This window comes from Herpailurus yagouaroundi, unplaced genomic scaffold (assembly GCF_014898765.1).
Source record: "Herpailurus yagouaroundi ecotype Mexico unplaced genomic scaffold, PumYag 67690, whole genome shotgun sequence".
In the NCBI taxonomy this organism is placed as follows: domain Eukaryota; kingdom Metazoa; phylum Chordata; class Mammalia; order Carnivora; family Felidae; genus Herpailurus; species Herpailurus yagouaroundi.
Window position 1 is genome coordinate 4928068 of NW_024420490.1, and position 20751 is coordinate 4948818.

Sequence of the window (20751 nt, forward strand, 5' to 3'; positions counted from 1 at the left end):
CTCCTGAAGGTGGTAAGAATAACTACCAGAACTCTACAGCGAGCACAATACCCAGTAGTCAAGTATTAGAACCATTCCCCCCCCAAATCAGATACTCCTTAATGGTGCCCTAGAGGGAAGCTTGGCCACTAAGGTAAACAAATAAAATGAGGGAAAATATTCGGGGTTGGGGCGGGAATCCCTATATTATTTCATTTCCAGACAGTTTGACTATCTAACCTTAAAAATCCAAGAAAACTGACTGGAAAAACTTTGAACTAATAAAAGTTCAGTAACATGGCTTGAATATGATAGACCTCCAAAAAAATTAAACAGCCCTTCTCTATAAGAGTATAGTGATTATAAAATAAAATGGGAATAAATGATACAATTTCTAAAAGCAATAAAAATTACACACACAACACAATCTAGGAATTTACCTAACAAGAATGTGCAAGACCTACAGTGTGGTGTAGGCACAAGGATAGACATACAGATCAACGGAACAGAACAGAGTTCAAAAATAAACCCGCACATGTACAGCCTATTAGTTTTTGTCAAAGGGGCCAAGGGGACACAAGGGGTGGGGGAAGTACAGTCTTTTCAACAAATGGTGGGAGGGCGGTGCGCCTGGGTGGCTCAGTAGGTTAAGCGTCTGACAGTTGGTTTCGGGCTCAGGTCACGATCTCAGGGCTTTTGAGTTTAGCTCCCCCAACCCCGTCAAGCCCCTCCCCACTCCATGCATAGGGCTCCATGCTGTCAGTGCAGAGCCTGCTTGGGATTCTCTCTCTCCCCCTCTCTCTGCCCCTCTCCCACTTTCTCTTCAAAATAAAGGTAAATAAACTTTTTTAAGAAAAACATTAAAAGGGGTATCTGGGTGGCTCAGTCGGTTAAGCGTCCGACTTTGGCTCAGGTCATGATCTCACAGTTCGTGGGTTCGAGCCCCACATCGGGCTCCGTGCTGAGCCTGGAGCCTGCTTCAGATTCTGTGTCTCCCTCTCTCTCTCTGCCCCTCCCCTGCTCGCTCTGTCTCTCTCTCTCTCTCTCCAAAAATAAACAGTAAAAAAATGAATAAAATAAATTAAAAAATTAAAAAAAACATTAAAAAAAAACCCAAATGGTATTGGAACAACTGGATATCTACACGGACAAAAGTGAACCTTGACCCATACAAAAATTAACCGAAACGAAGTCATATATCTACATATCAATGATAAAGCTAAAATGTCTAGAAGAAAGCACGGTAGAAAACCTTGGTAAACATGAGGTAGACAAAGATTTCCCAGACAGGTTTCTAAAACTGCTATCTAATAGAAGGGAAAAAGCCTGGTAAGTTAGACTTTTACCAAAATTTAAAACTTCTGCTCTTCAAAAAATATATATCATTAATTGCACGCATATGATAAACAAGTCAAAATAAAATCGTCAAAGTCATAGAAATGAATAGTAGTAGAATGGTGGTTGCCGGGGGTGGGGGAGGGGGAAATAGGGAGTTACTGTTCAATGGGCATAAGGCTTCGGTTGTACATGATGAATAAGTTCTAGAGATCTGCGGTACAACAGAGTGCTGATAGTTAACAGTACTATATCGCACACTTAAAAATTGAAGACAGTAGATCTCAAGTTAGGTGTTCTCAAACCAAAATAAAAAGAAAGCAAATGAAAAGGCAAGCCACAGACTAAAAGAAAATATTTGCAGTACAGATTATCTGACTTGCATCCAGATATGTGGTTCATTAAGACAAACGACACAACTTAGAAAAAGACATTTCATAAAAGAAGATACACAAACGACCAAAAAGCACACGAAGACTAGTCATCAGAGAGGTGCAAACTAAAACCACAAAGAGCTGCCACCACAAACCCCGTGAAATGGCTACAGTAAAATAAACTGCCAATACCAAGTGCAAGCGAGCAAGGCAGGGAACCGGACCTCTCTGACACTGCTGGTGGCAGTGAACTGTGCTGTGGCCACATAGGAAAAGTCTGGCAGTTTCTTACGAAGTTAAATTAACCACACAATACAGCAGCAATCCTACTTCTAGGTGTTTACCTGAGTGAAATGAACATTATAATCACACAGGAAGCTGTATGTAAATGTTTATATCGGCCCTATTCATAACCACCGAAAGTCAGTGAATGGATAAACAATCTGTGGAATATTACTCAGCAAAAAAAAGAACAAATTATCGATTCACACGACACCGATAAGTCTCAAATGGATTATGCTAGGTGAAAGAAGCCAGACTCAGAAGGCCACATCGCGTATGAATCCATTCGCAGGACATTCTGGAAAAGATCAATTTATAGCAACAGAAAACAAAGCCGTGGTTGCCAGGGGCTGAGAGTGGTGGGGGAAGTTGGATACAAAGGGTCAATAAGGAATTTTCTGGAGTGATGGAATTCTTCTCTATCTTGCTGATCTTGCTGTGGGGCTCGTTACAGGACTATATATATCCGTCAAAACGTATAGAACTATACACGAAAAGGGTGGATGTTATTCTACATAAATTATACCTCAACTCCAAAAACATGGAATCAACTCAAGAATTAATTAGGCAGATTTATAAAATGGAACACAGTGTTCACAGAATCTTAGTTGATTGAGAGAATTTACTTTATGGTAATTTTTACCAAATGTTTAGCCCATCTCTTAACTTTCAGTACCCTCACCTCATACCATGTCCCCAAAATAAGTTCCATGTGGATTAAAGGCCCACCTAGTTTAAAAACCATAAACATTTTAAAAGAGTTTTTTCCCCTCTATCTTGGGGTAGGGAAGGCCTTTCTCAGCAAGGCATAAAAACCAGTTCCCAAGTTTTTACTAAAGGCAGAATCTCCTTTCTATCTTTTCAATTATTAACATCACAGAAATAATTTCTCTGACCACCCCCCACCTTTTTTTTTTTTTTTTTTTTTGAATGGTGCTCTGCCCAGTGTGTAACAAGTATCTGAAAGGGACTTGGTGCTCTTAGGCAGCAAAATGGAAAAATGTGTTTGTCAGTTTCTCGTGAGCAGTGAAAGCACCAGGAACGTAGTGATATCCCTCTCTGAGTCCAAAACCTATACAGCGATGTCCCCCTCTGAGTCCCAAACCGGACTCAGGCACACCACAGCCACACCAGAGCCCCGAGAATGAACACATAAGCCACACCAAAGCAGCCTCTTAACTGGCTCTCCCTACACCTGAGCAAACTCACTTTGCCATTTCTGGAAGGCTATTCATGGTACCAAAAACACAGCAGCTCGCCTTTCCTGGCCAAACTTGCCGATGAAATTCCATTTCTCAGACTTTTTCTCCCTCTGCTGAGCAAAATCATATCCATATTTAAAGTTCAACTTTTTGTTCTTTTCTGTGTTTCCGACAATTTTTTTTTTTTCTAGAAAAGTCACACATACCTGGAATCTGTGGGGTTTGGGCAAGAATTATTCACACAGAAAACACGCTGCATTTCTTCAGTGTCTTTCAACAGCAAAATCTGCTCTATTCCCCCCCCCCCCCCTGTAAGGTAAGTCACCTTGCAGGGATGTGGGAATGATAAAAGCAGAGGGAATCTGATCAGGGCTTGGCACCGCGCTGAGGCCCTGTAAAACAATATCCCTGAACAGCTACAAAATTTGGCCACTTTTTGTTTTCCAGCTTTGCATTTGAGCTGTAAACGCAGCCCAAACCAAGAAATGTCCAGATCTTAACTAAGCAAAATTTCGGGACACTAAAACAGGACTCCCCAAATCCTTTGGAAATAACACCTACTTTGTCACTTAATTTACAAATTATTATGAAATCGAACTTAATTGTATTGTCTTTTAATAACTAAACTCAATAAATTGTTAATTATGAATAGCAATAAAGCAATAAATATTGGCATACCATGTATAACTGAGGTTACACTCATAGGCTTAGCTCTTAAAATAGCCAAAGAGAAGTGGAGAAAGATGGGGGGAACTGTAACATCGAGTTAGACCTTGGCTTAATAAATCTTCATTCTCCATCACCCAACAACTCCTAACCCTGATCAAAGAAATGAGTCCTTTTTCTGTCTATGGTGACTATCAGACAGGATCAGCTACATAATTTATGGGGCTCAGTGTAAAATGAAAATGCGAAGCCCCTTGTTCAGAAATTGCCAAGAATTTCAACAGCGACAGCAAAGCATGAAAACCACATACAGGTTTCATACCCACGAAGCCAGCTCTACCAACAGATAGATCATGTATTTGGCTAGCGAGCTGGTAAGAAAAGTAAAGCATTTCGCTTCTGAGTAGCAATGATTTCATGTGTGTGTCTGCGCTGCAACTGGGGTTGTAAAGTTTTACGACCTCCTCTCCCAATCTCTCCCTTTTCCTGAGGGTTTCAGCCTGTTGGGCAAAACGTACTCCTGCAGTGCCTACCATACAAAATGTGGTCCACGGAGCCGCAGCACCCGCATCACGTGGGGGGGCTTGTCAGAAATGCAGACGGTCGGGCCCCAGCCCGGACCTACTGCATTTTAACAAGATTCCCAGGAGATTCGTGTGGACGGTACGTACTAAGGAGGGTCACTATCCAGACGGCCACGGAAAACCTCTGCCGTCTGCCTCACCCGCGTTGGCAAAGCCCGTCGGCTCCCCTGCTCCTCACCTTATACATAGTACCGGAGCCTCAAAAGGGCAAGTCCCTGTTGGAATGCTCTCACCCGAGACCTCCAGCCTCCTCTTTCTCTCGGTGCTCACCACCCCCCCTCCCCCCGGGCTGCCGCTCAATCCCGCCGCGCCCCCGGCCACCTGTTCTGGGTCCCGCCAAACAGCGCCGCGCCAAGCCCTTCGGGGCCCTGGGCGCGTTCGCGCTCCGCCCGCAGCGGTAAACTGAGTTCCCCAGGAGTCTGGTTTCGAAGACCGTCCGCGTGAACACGATTCGCGGCTCCGTTTCCCGGCGGGGTGGGGAGAGTCTGAGTCCTTACGAAGCTTTTGGATACACACGCCGTCCCCCGACCCCTCGGAGAACGCGGCGCCGGAGCCCCCTTTCCCACGGCGCGCACTCCCCGGCTATCGGGGTGCGGCCCCCCCGGGTGCTCGGCGGCTTCGCTTCTGCCTTTCAGGGCGGCCCCGGGCTCCGACTCAGAGCCGCAGCCGGGCGGAGGGAGCGTTCGCCCCGCTGTCCCGTCGCCCTCCAGGTCCAGGCGCTCCGCCCGAGCTGCCCGCGCCCGTTGTCAGCTCCGGAGGGGAGACGGCGGTGCTGGGTCTCAGGAGCCCGAAGGGAACGGACTCATCCCAGCGCCGCGCGCTTACCTGTCTGTCCCCGCAGACGGGCTGGCTGCCGGCGCCCTCCGGCCCTCCTTCTTGTCTTTCCCTCGGGCCGCGTCCCTCCCTCTTTCCCGCGGGCTGGCTCCGCCCCCGCCGCTCCGGGCCGGTCCGCCCGCCCGCTCTCCAGCTGTCCGGCGCGGCGTGGCGCGTCCGGCGCTCGGCGGCGGCAAGGCTGGGCGCGGAGGCTGGACGCGGAGGTGGGGAGCGGGCGGGGCGCCGACGGGGGAGGGTGTGAGCGAGCGGCGCGGCGGGCGGGGGGAGAATCGCGGCCGGGGGGCTGGGCGGCACACCCCACGCCTGCAGAGGCCCCCACTGCGCTTCTGGACTCCCCGCGCCGCGAGACCTCCGGGGGCCCGGCGTCCGGTCCGGCGCGCTCCCGGGAGACGCCCAACCTCCAAACCCAGCCTCTCACCTTTAGGGGTCGCCCTGGTATCCAAATGCCTGTCTCACCGTTTTCAGCGGGGTGCACTGTGACGGGCGGGAACCCCGAGGTCGCCCCTCTGCCACAATACTCCCAATGCAGACGTCAAAATTCAGACCACCGGAGGGGGATCTGGAGAGATCAGTAAAAGGAAAATGTCCTGGGGAAGCTTTTAGCCCCATGGTTATCTGATGGATAGGTTACACCGGATACCTAGAAACCGGGATTCCCAGCACTCTGCTTGTATGTGTGTTGGGGGGCGGGGGGAGGAGTGGGAGGGTGGGATACGGAGTGAGTTACCTCTGGGCCCTTCTGTCTTTTCTCTCTGTTAGCATCTCCTCCGTATGCACGTTCACGGAATAAAAATTAGATCTGGATAGGACTTACAGACCATCTAACTAGTTTGTCAAAGTACCCCATGTTACAGATGGGAAAATGGAGGCCTGGGGGCCTTGACTCAGTTCTACAATTCCAATTACTTGTAGAGACGGGGGGGGGGGAGCGCTCTGAATTCCCTCTCTGACTCCTACTGCCGCCCAACTCTCCGCTTCAGCCCCACCCTTGACAGTTAAACAGCTTCTATATTTGCAAAATGCTTTATCACTTTAAAGGCACCATTCTCTTTCGCTAAAACCTGCAGGAGAATATTCCATTGTTCTTTACCACTGAAACAAAGTTCTAGATTCTGAATTGCATCCACAGCTCTGGAGAAGATGTTTCTAAAGGGCAGGTGTGCAGAGCACATCCTGGCTGACTCTGCCACCTTAGACACAACCTCTCGGGGGAAGATGTGCACCGCTTTGCAGGAGGCTTGAATTTGTTTCGCAAACACCAATTTATTAACACTCATAACATTCTAGCTGGATAAATGAATGGAAAGTGTTTTCAGAGAGACTTTTGACTGGTTGGATTAAGGGGGAGTGGAGGTCAGGAAGCTCATCCAGATTACATAACAAGTTGGAGGCAGAATTATGATAAGGGGGAAAACAGTATATTTTAATAAACACGTTTAATGATACTCCAGAGGATTAAATTGTTTCTCTTTGCATTAACTTAATACTCGCACTGTATATGTTCCACTTACTAGAAAATAGACTTCATATTGTGTAGAGCCCCCCAAAATCTCCTACATTGCTATTTGGCAGAATCTATTGAAACTGAGTGTATGATTACCCCACGTCCGGCAGTTGCCCTTCTAGGTGTATATGCAACAGAAATGAGTGCATATGTTTACCAAAAGGATATGCGTGAGAACGTTCATAGCAGTGTCTTTCTAATAGCCCTAGATTGAAAACGACTGCAATGTCCATCAGCAGAATGGATTGAAAACATTGCGGCGGTACAGTCACTAAATGGAATACCAAACAACAAGGAGAAAGCATGAGCCACTGCTACACTGACTACAGACGGAACTCATAAACAATATCGAGCAATGGAAGTCAGACATGAAAGCATGCGTACAATGTGATTCCGTTTATGCAAAGTATAAAACAGGCAAAACCAACAATCCGGTTAGTGGTCATTGAGAAGTTGGTGACTGGAGGGGGTTCCAGGGGGGATAAGAAGGGTTTGTGGGGCGCAGGTGATGTCTTGTTTCTTCATCTGGGTGCTGCTTACATGGATCTATTAGGTTTGTGAAAAATCAATGAGAAACTCACCTATGATAGGTACTTATGATATGAATCGCACCTATGATATGTGCACTTTCCCTATACATGTTTTACTTCAAGAAAAAGTTAAAATATATATACCTCATATTAAAAGTTGCTCAAATTTCTAAAGTAATGCCAGAAGAAGTATGCTTTTCCTTTCAACAATCTCGCTATTAAAAAAGACACTTGAAGGAAATATGTCTAAAACGCAAAAATGAGACACTCCTTAGCCTAACATTAAAATTCAGATTTTGATGCGCTTCCAGCCAAACTTTTATTCCCACTGGCACACACTCTCAGGTCAACATAACTCTGCCATCAAGACCGAAGGAAGACAGGGTCACACGCCTACACAGGCACTGTCTAGTGATATGAAGGAAGCCTGTGGGTGCTCCTGATTTGCAGTTAAAGGTTTTGGGGGATTTTTTGTTTTTTGTTTTTTTGTTTTGTTTTGTTTTTGCAGTTAAATCGTAAATCTAGGGGACCACAGACCGGAGGCTGATGTCCCAGCAACGAGAGAGTGGGCAATTTGGATCCTGCTCCACAGGGTATTTGAGCCGGTGATAGAGTTTGATCCCCAGCATCAGTCAGTCAGGAAACATGGCAGAGACTGAGTGGGGAGAGCAGAAGGCCTTGTCCCCCTTGTCCCCTCCCTCTGGTGGACCCCTGAGCGTGGGCTCTCTGTAAAGGGAGGTGGCAGTAAAGGACAGCTTACCAGGGCTCAGGGCCCAGCTCTCTCCATAGAACTTCAAAGGCAAGTTCACCTGTGGCCAAATAGTCTAAAAATATATCACCCCATGAGCTCACACAGATTTATGATGTCCCCAGGGAAATGAGCACAAAGGGAACACGGGACTTGGACGTGAGTCAAGAGTGGGATGAGAAACTAGCACAGCAGTGATGGTGACGATGTTCGTGAGGGTTATACTCACTATGTTCTGGGCACTAGGTTCTACCTACTTGATACGAAATCTTCATGGCAACCCACTGAGGATTGCCCAGCTGAGGAAACTGAGGCACAGAGAGGTTAAGTAGCTTCTCCCAAGATCCATGGCTAGTAAGTGGTAGAGCCAGGACGGGAGTCAGCCCAAGGGTGACTCTCAAACTCCTGCTGTCTTCAGGCTGGGCATGAAAGGTAGAATTTGGGGATGGCTAAAGCACTACAGAGAGAATCAGGAGATGAGGGGAGGGGTTTGTTGTCTTCCAGTTCTGCTACTAGCTAATCGGTGTAGTCACTTAGACTACACTGAGTCTGGGTCTCAGTTTCCCCATTTGTAAAATACATGGTGGGTGACAAGACAGCCTAAGCCCTAGCGGTCAGGCCAAGGGTTGGTTTGGGGTATTTTAGGTCCCTCATAATCTCATCAGCATTCCAACACCCCGAATAAAAGGCATCTCATCAAAACAGTGTATTAGACAAACAAGAAAAGTCCCCTGGCCAACAGGGCCCCCACTTCCCGCACAAGTGTAGTCCGACTACCAGGCCTGAATTTCTCCTTTATAGAAATTCTGGAGCTACTACTTCTCAGAAGTTCTTTCTGGCTTCAATCTTTCGTTCATCCAACAAACATTTAGTCTATGTCTACAGCATCGGCGACGATAGCCTAGGATATGCTGCAGTAACAACTCGAAATCTCTATAGTTAACACAACAAAGGTTTATGTCTTACTCATACCGTGTGTTCACTGTAGGTTGGAAGGGAGAGCTCTACTTTACCACGGTTGCTCAGGGACCCAGGCTGACCGAGTAGCCACCTTCTCAAATGTTGCTGGTTGCTCAGGCAGAAGGAAAAGAGAGCTCTGGACCACCAGCATTTAAATGCTTCGGCCCAGACTTGACGTGCAATGCTTCTGCTCCCGACTCATCGGCTAGAACTGTTCACATAGTTGCACGAGGCACAGAGGGCCAGGATATGCAACCCTATAAGGACCCAGGAAGTGCAGAGGTAGAAATACTACCATACCCACTATGGCTGGACCCTGGGCAGATGACGATGAGCAAGAGGTGATCCCAGCCCCCAGGCACTCACAATCAAGCCAGAGAAGTCTCTGGCCACACGATTCCAGCCCTGTGGTGTAGGCTTTGGTGGATCTAGGTGAAAAACCAATCACTGCCCATGCAAGTGATGTCACCATGTGATACAGCAAAATTGTTCTCTAGAACATTGCGTTAGTTGTAATGGTGGTGAATCTATTGCACAACGGAGGAGATGAATAAATCACACATTCTCGTGGGAGGCAGAAGCCTCTCTCTTGTGAAAATACTGAATGAAGACAGTTGGACATGTTGTCATTCTGTTCGATGAAAGTTACAAATAGCAGTTTAATGAAAAAGGAAACCAGACTTTGGCCTCTAGCAAGATAAGGATGGTGGGACCAGCCCTTTCTGAGAATGTGTCCCAACCTGGGAAGAGCTGAGCATGGCCCCGTGCCAATACAAATAATCCTAGAGTCAAGAAAAAAACGGAATGCCTCCCAAATAGATCTGCACACTGGCGTTAACTCGTACAACTCAACACCACCCTGCCTTCAGTGAGCAATCCAGGGCCTTGGGGTGGAGACTGGGGGAAGGAAGATGAGCCCATCTCCTCAGAAGTGAGGCAAGGGACAGCTCTCTGGGCCAGGCCACATTCCGCTCGGTTGTAATTGAAGTTCTCTGAACAGAGATAGCCTGTTTGTTTCTTGAAGGAACCCATGAAGTCCTGGCCAGGCCTTTTTTTTTTTTTTTTTTTTTTTTTTTAATATTTTGTTTTTAAGTAATTGCTACACCCAACATGGGGCTCGAGCCCACAACCCCTAGGTCAGGAATTGCATGCTCTACCGACTGAGCCAGCCAGGCACCCGCTCACCATGCAATTTTAAACCAAACCTTTGGTTTACCTGTCTCTGAAACCACAGGGCATATTTCAGGAGAGAACTCTGGACAGACACACCCTTACAGCAGCCTAGTTTGTCTTATGTGTCCATTTTCCCCCTTCGAGAAGATACTTTGAGATATGCAAATATTCTGTTTCTCGTCAAACGTTCCCTTATTAATGGCAGCATCCGTCTGTGAACCATACCTGCAACAGTGATTACTGTGGTGTTTTCTATTTCCCTGTACCTTCTCTCCCATTGCTGTACTTATTCAACTGCTCAATTTATTTATATCAGTATGGACTCATAGGTAATTGTTTCAGCCTTTGGGTTCTAATCCAATGCTGTCACTTATTTTGTTGTCAAACTGTCTTGGCTTCAGTCACTGGGAGCTCTTTCAGGTTGGCTCCCGTGTCCATTCCTTTTTTGAACACTTCCTTACTTTCTGGAACCACAAGATATTTCAGGCTTATCTTGTATATCACATCACTTTTTTTTCTTTCATTTCACCCAAGAAGATGACTTAAGTCCCCCTCCCATTTAAAAATAACTATTTGCACATTTTTAGCCAATTCACCAATTGGGGATCCGCTGCATGAAGTGATACTCCATTTTATTTGTCCTAAGTTGCTTTTCTCAAGTTATAACAATTCTTCTACCTGCGTCTCGTTTCAGGGAACTTAGTGAAAAAAAAAATACCTGTTAACCTACATCCTTCACCCTAGAATATTTTTGGTATACCCATTGGCCCCATACATACTTCCTTGACCTCACCTGTTGTTATGACGTCTTTGGCTATAAGTACAAGAAACCACAAATCCAACTGGCTGAAACCATAAGGAAGTGTGTTATGTCAGGAAACAGGAAGACCAGATGCACAGCACAAGGACTCTGGCTCCTCCTCGCTGTTATCCTTTCGACACTGCCTTCAGCCTGGTTTCTCTCCTAGTCGTATGTTGGTAGTCAGCAACAAAGAAGCAACAGGCTACCTTGCTTCAGCCCACCAAGAGGGGTGAGGGAGGGAAGGAGAGGGAAAAACAAAAACTAAAAACAAAACAAAAACAAACAAATACCTTCCTTGCACTGTGGCTTAAATAGCCTTCGCTTTAGCTTGATTGGGCTAAGTTAGATCATATGATGACCTCTGGACCAATTCAGCTGCCAGGGGGATGCCAGAAACTGATTGGCTTAAGCCTGAATTCAAGAACCAATCACTATCAAGGGGAATGTGATTAACATGTTTGGTGAGGACAAGTGGTTCTCAAATGTAAGACGGAATCCGAATCACCAGGAAGGCTTACTAAAATACCAATTGCAGGGCTTATAGCCCCAGGGTTTCTGATTCAGTAATCTTGGATAGAGCCTGACAATTTTCTGCTCTGCTCTTCTCTTCTCTTCTCCTTTCTTTTCTTCTCTTTTCTTTTCTCTTAATTTTGAGAGAGAGAGAGGGAGAGAGCACGCGAGCGAGCACAGGAAGTGGGGAGAGGAGCAGAAGGAGAGGGAGAGAGAATCTTAAGCAGGCTCCGTGCTCAGCACAGAGCCCAACTGGGGGCTCAATCTCAGGACCACGAGAACATGACCTGAGCCAAGATCAAGAGTTGGACACTTAACTGCCTGACTGAGCCACCCAGGTGCCCCAATTTGCTTTTCTTTTTTTTTTCCTGTAAAAAAAATTCTTTTAACGTTTATTTATATTTGAGAGACAGAGAGCACGAGTGGGGGAGGGGCAGAGAGAGCCGGAGACAGAATCTGAAGCAGGCTCCAGGCTCTGAGCTTTCGGCACAGAGCCCGACATGGGGTTCGAACCCACCAACCATGAGATAATGACCTGAGCCAAAGCCGGACACCTAACTGACTGAGCCACCCAAGCGCCCCATCCTGGTCTTTTAAATGCCACAGCCTAGAAGTGATACATATTACTTCTGCTTACGATTCATTGGCCAGTATTAGTCCTATGGCTCCAACTTAAATGTATGGAATATTTGATGACCACTCATCTATACCATAGTAGGTATCAGTAGTTATTTCTTTTCTTTTCTTTTTTAAGATCTTATTTTTCAGTAATCTCTACCCTGAATCTGGGGCTTGAACTTACAAGCCTAAGATCAAGAGTCCCATGCTCCACCGACTGAGCCAGCCAGGCACCCATTAGTAGTTATTTATTTCTTTTAAGTGTCTATTTATTATTTTTGAGAGAGAGAGAGAGAGCAAGCGTGAGGGGGGGGGCAGAGAGAGAGGGAGACAAAGAATCCCAAGCAGGCTCCAGCCCCTGAGCTGCCAGCACAGAGCCCCACGCCAGGCTTGAACTCACGAACCGAGAGATCATGGCCTGAGCCGAAGTTGGACGCTTAACCAACTGAGCCACCCGGGCGCCCCAATAGTTATTTCTTGATAAATATTTTGAGTCTTTTTCTCAGGACCTTTTCCAGCCTCAAGAGGTCTTTCTTGAGGATTGATGACAAAGGCCACACTGGATTCCAGTGAGGCCTTCCCTGACGGCCTTATTTATTTTTTTATTTTTTTTAACTTCCTCCTTCACCATGCCCAGCTCTCTCTCTCCTCTTTCCCTGCTTTATTTTCTCTCCATAGCACTAATTGCCAACCAACTTATGTCACTTATTTGTTTGATTTATTGTCCGTCTCCCCTCCCCAAAACAAAAAGCAAGTCCCATGGGGACAAGAATGTTCTGGTTTAGTTTGGTATGGTTTGTTTTTTTTTTTTACTGTTTTTGGTGCTGCTGTGTTCCCAGTGCCTAGACCTGTGCCTGGTACATAGTTGGTATTCAATAAATAAGGAATGAGTGAATGAATGAATGAATGAATGTGTGAATCATGGGTTTATATGAGAGGAGGTGATGCTTTTTTTTTTTTTTTAACCAGGTACCTTCCTGGAGGGCCCTGGCCTTGCCTGAGTAGATGTACCAAAGGAAAAGTGTATAGTGACTATTAAAAGCTGTGCTCTCTAAAATTCGTAGTGCCAGCCACTTACGTTGGTCCTTTGCACAGCTCCCTGCTATGACCGTCTCTATACTCAAGAACAGGCAAAGGAGACACTAAGAAAGGCCTCAGAAATATTGGTGTCAGAGCCTCTCTTCCCCTAAGTTTGCCTCTGGATAGACCAAGTCCCCAGGGCAGGCTGGACACATCATCGGAAAGCCAGCTACTAAATAGAGTTTCCAGGGACACTCTGGAACGCTGCTGATCTCTGCCTCCACCTGAAAAAGAAAGTTCAAAAAACGCAAGTTATTCTCCAAGTCACCAGGTTAGGCGCCCAGTTTCCCTGGGAGGGACGTCTGCCCTGGCGACAACAATGATAAAACCCCTTTCTCCCGACCGGAGAGGTGGGACTCGGGGGAAAAACGTCAATCCCTTGCTTTTTGTTCATCTTCTTTATTCCTGCACTCCACAAAGCGAAATGTGATAGTAGCATAATTTCTGTAGCTTTTCTAAGAAATTCCTCTTTGCTGGCACATAAAGAGGACTCTCCTGGATTCCTGCCATTGGCCATGGAGCTTTAACACATTGTTGTTGGCTCGGCTGGGGAGCCAAGATGAGTAAAATATTCTCCAAACTCCTGTGGAAACACACAGCAAGTGTTTCCAACCGTACTGTATTATTTGACCCAAAATATTTTTCCCCCTCCTATTTGCCAATCCATGTGTTACTTCCCTCAAAACTCCAAGTGACCTTCCTTTTCCAAACCCCACAGCCCTTGGATTACTACAAGGGTCTGAGGCCACCTCTAAATAGTTCGGTGATCTTCAGCAAGTTACCTCCCGTTTCTGAGCTGGTATTTTCCCATCTCATGGAAAGAGATGTATTAGAACAGAGTTTCTCAGGCTTCAGTGTGGATCAAAATCATCTGGAGGGCCTGTTACAACTGTGGGCTGGGCCCTCCCTCCAGACCTGCTGATTCAGTAGGTTTGGGGTAGAATTCCAGGATTTGCATCTCTAACAAGTCCTCAGTGGGCCCAAGGCCACTGGCTCAGGGACCCTATTTTGAGAGTCACTGTCTTAGATGAACTCAGAGGTTTATGTAGCTGTTCATGTAATGAGTCTATTGGTCTGAGTCAGGGCTCTTTTGGTTGCAAGTGACAGAAACTTGAGGCAAATCAGCTTAGATAAGGAGGGGAATTTATCAGCTCATATATCTGGGAAGGACAGAGGTGGAGTGGATTCTGCATACAGGAATTCAAATTATGTCATCAGATTCCTCTCCCTCCCTCTCTCAATAGTTAGTTCCAATCTCCTCTTTCTACGCAGGACTTCCTCCATGCTAAGTGGCCTGAAACATGGCTATAGACACTTCCAACTTCTATCATCAGCCCAGATAACAATCAGAGAAGAAACAACTTCTGGTTTGGGGAATAATCATCCCAGGGACAGGTTCTCATTGGCCTGGCTTGGACCATCATATGGTGAGGAGGATGGAGTGTTATGATTGACTAAGCCCATGTCACATGACTTCTCTTGATGTGGACATCCAGAGCATTAGGCTGGACAGCACCCTTCTCAGATGGAGCCTCCGTATCCGTCGTGTTTGTTGCTGTATTTTCAGGGTCTAGTACCTAGCGCATAGCAGGTGATTAACAAATATTTGTCGAGTGGGTGAATCATTTCATGAATGGTGTGAACTCTTCTCAAGGAATCTGGAAATCTTCAACATTGGAGATCCTGTGCCCTCTGGGGTAGACGTGAAATTTCTTGGGACTTTTCACACAACTTTACTGGACCCAACCAAAGTACAGTGTGTTGTTGTTCTCCTTTTTCGTTTTCTCCTCCATGTGGAGACTAGAATTCTGCTAGGACCCGGCAGATGCTCCACCCTTTACACTCTTTTTGGGTTTCTGACACTCCTTTTGATGCTGCTTTGTCTTTGGAAACACAGCCGTGTACCTTTTTTCCTCAAAATACTGTAAATCACTCTCCAAGTGTCGATCCTCTTTCGTGTCTTTTAGTGAGTGCCCTGTAGGCTTTTATTAGTTTATAGTTTAATAAGGTTTAAATTATCATTTTTTTCCCACAAAGATAAACATCTGCCCCTCCCCCTCCCCGGCCTGTATTGCAGTGGCTTCTCTTTAGGATATTGACTGAATGAGGGGACCCGGGTTCTGTGTTTCAATCACTGACTCTTTGAAGCCCCCCCCCCCACCCCGGGGGGCTTCGTCGGTTAACCATGTGACTTCAGCTCAGGTCATTATCTCACGGTTTGTGAGTTCCAGCCCCGTGTCAGAATCTGTGCAGACAGCTCAGAGCCTGGAGCCTGCTTCGGATTCTGTGTCTCCCTCTCTCTCTGCCCTCCCCACCTCGCACTCTGTCTCCGTCTCTCTCTCTCTCAAAAATAAATAAACATTTAAAAATAATAATAATAAACACTGACTCTTTGGGGGGACCTCAATTTCCTTATTTGTAAAAGAAGGGTTAAACCACATCAGTGGTACTCTGAATTGACTACCCATTGAAACCGCCTGGGGAGCTTGAAATAAATACTGATGATTAGGCCCCATCCTCAGAGAATCTGATGTATATGGTGGGGCCATCAGTATTTTAAAAAGTTCTCCAGGTAGATCTAATGTGCAGCCAGAGTTAAGAATGGCTGCCTAGATCTTTCTAATTTAAGAATGTAGACTAAGAGTCAGAATGCCAGCCCTACCACTTAAGACAAATCGTGTGATCTCCCTAGGACTCGGTTTCCTTATCTGTAAAATGGAGACATTGAGAGTATATAGGGTTGCTGTGAGAATGAACTGAGATGATCCAAGTAGAACCTTGCTATTCAAAGTATGGTACCTGAACCCAGCCAGTGGTATATATATATCACTTAGGTACTTCCTAGATGAAAAATCTCAGTTTCCTCCCCAGACCTACTGAAGCAGAATCTGCATTTTAATCAGACCCTCAGACAATTCTTATGTACGTTACAATCTGAGAAGTACTGGTGTTGAGGGTTTATTAGACTACCCAGCACAAAGTAAATGTTCAATCAACATTAGTCATGACTAATATTAGTACTAAAAATTCTCAAGGTAGATCATTCTATTTTCTTCCCAGCTTCTCAAGTTTTTTCTAGACCCAGCACTAATATTTTAGTCTTTGGACTTCTCTTTAACTAAAATAATCATGTACTCCCAACATCACTCATTATTAAATATATAAATATGTTTTCATTATAAACGGAAATGCCCCATAACCAAGCCTTGGGGTTTTTGGGGGGTTAATTCAATAAAATCTATTTCTGCATTACTTATCTTCAGTGCCCACGATGGCCATACAGTTCTTTTTCCATTTAGACAAATAAAAATCATTTCACATAACTAGGATTGTTCTTTAAAACTACCAAATTTGGTATATTTTATTTAAAAGCAGCTTATCCAGATAGCAAGAACATCATTATTACTTTAATTTTTTGTACAATTTTTATAATAATTCCTTCTTTAATCTTATTTATTTATTTTGAGGGGAGAGGCAGAGAGAGAGGGAGACAGAGAATCCCAAGCAGGCTCCGAGCCGTCAGCGCAGAGCCCGACGTGGGACTCAAACTCACGAACCATGAGATCACGACCCCAGCTGAAGTCAAGAGTCAAATGCTTAACCGATGGAGCCACACGGGTGCCCCATTTTTTGTGCAAATTTGTTATTTCAAATGCTGTACCTACACTTTGAGAATAACCACATGCAAGTGAAATTTGAGAACAAAGAACCCATTGACATTGTGATTTTTTTTTTAAGTAAGATTTTATGTTTTCTGGATTTAGAGTTCACCATATTCTCAAACAGATTCAGAAATCAGTATAACCCTAAACCCTGAGCTCATTGAATATAGTATCTGCCACCTGAGACTTCACCAAATCAGTCTCATTTTCTAAGCTACTGATAAGGTGATTTCCTGATTCTTCTCTCTTTTTTTTTTTAATGTTTATTTATTTTGAGAGAGAGAGAGAGAGAGTGAGCACGGGAGAGGCAGAGAGAGAGAGGGAGAGAGAGAATCCCAAGCAGGCTCTGCACCATCAGCAGGGAGCCCAACGCAGGGCTCTATCCCAAAAACCATGAGATTGTGACCTGAGCCAAAACCAAGAGTTGGACACTTAGCTGACTGAGTCACCCAGGCGCCCCATTCCCTGATTCTTCTAACGCTTTATTTTTATTTCTGTGGTTTTTGCCTAGAGGATTGTTAAATAATTTTATTAACCGTGATTTTTCGGAGACAGGTCCATTCCTTTTTCATTCTCAAGGCAGAACAGTTGTTGCCAAGTAAACTGGGGAGATCTGGGGCCCTAAGGCCTTGGCCCAGCCAGACCCAAGGGAGTGGCTGAAGGTTCCTGGTCTTGTCACAAGAATGAATTCAAGGACAGACATGCAGCACAGTGGATGAGTAACACAAGCAGGAAAGTTTATTAAAGTGAAAAGTACACTCTGGAGATACAAGCGTGAACAAGCTCAGGAGAGAGAGAGCTGCACGCCTTGGGGGTTGGGTTTCTATCTTTTATTGACTGTTGTGAACTAGGGGGTGGAATATTTATTACTTGAGGCGGGAAGCAGGGTTTCATGCTTTTTCTTCCTAATTTGGTGAGGGGTTTCCTGTCATGGCGTCTGCCATCTTGGGCCTGCCTGGTTTGATCTAGCTTCTTGTGGAGCTCTGCCAGGACGGGCCTCGGACCTTCCCAAAAGCCAGCCATGACTTCCTCATTGCTGATCTCCACGTACCCTATTAGAACCTAACTAACTGCCTCCTCTAACACAAGCAGCAAGGGAAGTCAAACACTGAGATGCAGAGTCCATGATGTTCTGGGGAAGGAGAGAAACCCTCTATTTTCTCTGCTGGCCTAATCCCTCCTAATCCCGCCTAACACTCAAAGTTCTTGGCCCCAGCACGAGGATCTAAAAGTGTTGATATTTAGCCATCTTGGTCCAGCGGAAGAGAGTCAATACCGGCCGTTGCTGATGAGGGAGCGTGAGACAAGCTGAAGGCAAAGTCTAACAGTACCCCCCGCCCCCCCCCGCCCCCGAGGTGGGACATGTGTGATATTCCTTGGACACTCCTGGCTGCCCAAGAACAGAGGAAAGGAAAGAAAGCAAATGGTTGACTGATAGGGATCACAGTCCTGCAGGACAGGAGTCTCCTTCAGTGCACGGATCACTTAGTAAACTGCAAGAAAAAGGTAAATCTTACCCAAAGCCTAATGTCCAGAAACCTACAGACTCCGTTTCCTGGAGCCCTAATAATCACCCTCATCAAGATGGAAGGGGGTTTAAGTGCTTGCCATGGTGACGTGGGAAACAAAGGCAAATGAAAAATGAAATTCCCTGACTGCCTACAGCCCAGTGACGAGTCCTTGAAACAGGCAGAGTGACTTCCCTCTAGGAGCTCAGCTGCCTCGATGATGACACTTTGCTGGGGGCAAAAGGGAATCTTAGTTTAACATTATCCTGAGAGCACCCCCTCCCCCAGGATCCTGTGAGTCTCCTTAAACACATAGAAGTTCCTTTGCAAACCTCCTTTATCTTTAACCCCCAAGTATATGCTGGCAATTAAACTCCAAGCATATGGCCCCTGATATACAACCAAAGGATGTCATAACTGAGGTTTTACTAAATAGTAATAAATGACGTTTTCCTAACAACAGCTAGGCCTCAAGGTCCTGAAAACCGTGCTTCCAAAATTCCTTAGAGACTTACGCTGTCCCTGTCCCTCTCCCAACCTGAGAGTATATAACCAGTTACCCGTCACAACCCCAGTGCAGTTCCTTCTGCCCACGGGTCCTGTCCCCGTGCTCTAATAAAGTCACCTTTTTGCACCAAAGATGTCTTCAAGAATTCTTCCTTGGCCATCAGCTCCAAACCCCACCATCACTCCAAAACCCCATCACTGATATTCATGCCTCTGAGGAAGGGAGCCTCTGTGAGCTCCCATGGGAATGAGGAAGGTCACCAGCTAAGACCCTCCTCACTCCTTTGTCCTCACATATGAGGGCATCAGTTCTTTTGGTATTGGCTTACGAGTTAAGGATAGTCCTTTGTAGGAGCAGAAAAGGTTTCCCTTCTTCCTTTCTAGGTTCTTTGGTCAGTCTAACAATTCAATTGCTATAAGACACAGTAACAAAAAGAAGTTTAATAACATGTATACCTCCTGTAAATACAGGACAGACCCAGGGAACAGAGTGACTCCCCCAAATGGCCCAAAGCCATCACCTTAAACACCATCGCCAGCTAAGGCCTAAACATCTTGGGGGTGTGGAGTCAGTTATGGGAGGCTACCAGGAAAGCACAGTAAACAAGGGCGAGGACGTTATGCAGATCTCAATCATTGCCTTCTCCATAAATCACGATTTCTAGAGATATAGAGTCAACCTCCTCTTCCTGCTACTGGGAGAGAGACACCCTTAAAAATGGAGATTTCTCTCCATACAAATGGGGACAAATGTAAGTGTCTCTTGCAAGAGGGTGACTCCGCCTGGGTTTTCAGAGCTTCTCCTGTGTGTGCAGTTTGTTAAAAATATCCAGCTTAAAATGATCACTATGGCAAGGAGGGCTATCGGGGTGGCAAAATTTGCTCCCCTTTACCTTGTTTTTATTTTTTTTTTAACGTTTATTTATTTATTTTTGAGACAGAGAGAGACAGAGCATGAACGGGGGAGGGTCAGAGAGAGAGGGAGCCACAGAATCTGAAACAGGCTCCAGGCTCTGAGCTGTCCGCACAGAGCCCGACACGGGGCTCGAACCCACGAACTGTGAGATCGCGACCTGAGCTGAAGTCGGACGCTTAGCCGACTGAGCCACCCAGGCGCCCCACCTTTACCTTGTTTTTAGAGAACAGAATTATAATGACTTCTTGCCACTTCAAGTGTGGTTCTGGGACCGGTATTGACACCATCAACTGTGGACTTGTTAGAAATGTGGAATCTCAGGGAGCCTGGGTGGCTCAGTAGGTTAAGCAGCTGACTTCAGCTCAGGTCATGATCTCCCGGTCCGTGGGTTCACGTCGGGCTCTGTGCTGACAGCTCAGAGCCTGGAGCCTGCTTCCGATTCTGTGTCTCCTCTCTCTGGCCCTCTCCAACTCGCTCTCTCTCTCTCTCTCTCTCAAAAAATAAATAGAAAAAAAAAACATAAAAAAAGAGAGAGAGTATCTCAGGCCCCACTCCAGACCTTCTGCATCAGAATTTTCTTTTTTTTTTTACAATACAACATGTATACATTTTTAAAAATTAAACCGGCAATTTTCATTATAAACACAGCTCTCTGCAAAATTGGTCGTGCCACTTTTAACTTTCGTAAACTTTATTTCTAAATTTTTTCAGCTTTATTGAGATATAATTGACCCATAACATCATGTAAGTTGAAGATGTACAGTGTGTTGATTTGATGCATTTATATATTGCGAAATGATTACCACCACAGCGTTTCTATCCTGTCACAGAGTGCTTAGTTTCACAGGCTCCCCAGGTGATTTGTATGTGCATTCAAATTTAAGAAACACTGTTCTAGGCACACTTACATACTATCTTCCTATTCTGTTTTTTTTTTTTTTAATTGATTTAGGACAGTATTTATGGCTTATCCTGAA

At 45.6% G+C, this 20751-nt stretch overlaps 1 protein-coding gene across 2 annotated transcripts in view; it reads right to left on the minus strand.

The window, feature by feature from the left end:
* Positions 1–5332, minus strand: part of ADGRG2 (adhesion G protein-coupled receptor G2) — a 123843-nt gene extending 118511 nt beyond the window's left edge. For both annotated transcript variants that reach the window (XM_040468272.1, XM_040468271.1), the window contains exon 1: positions 5248–5332. The gene's annotated coding sequence lies outside the window, so the exon portion shown is untranslated. The remainder of the gene's footprint in view (positions 1–5247) is intronic.
* Positions 5333–20751: the final 15419 nt, after the last annotated feature.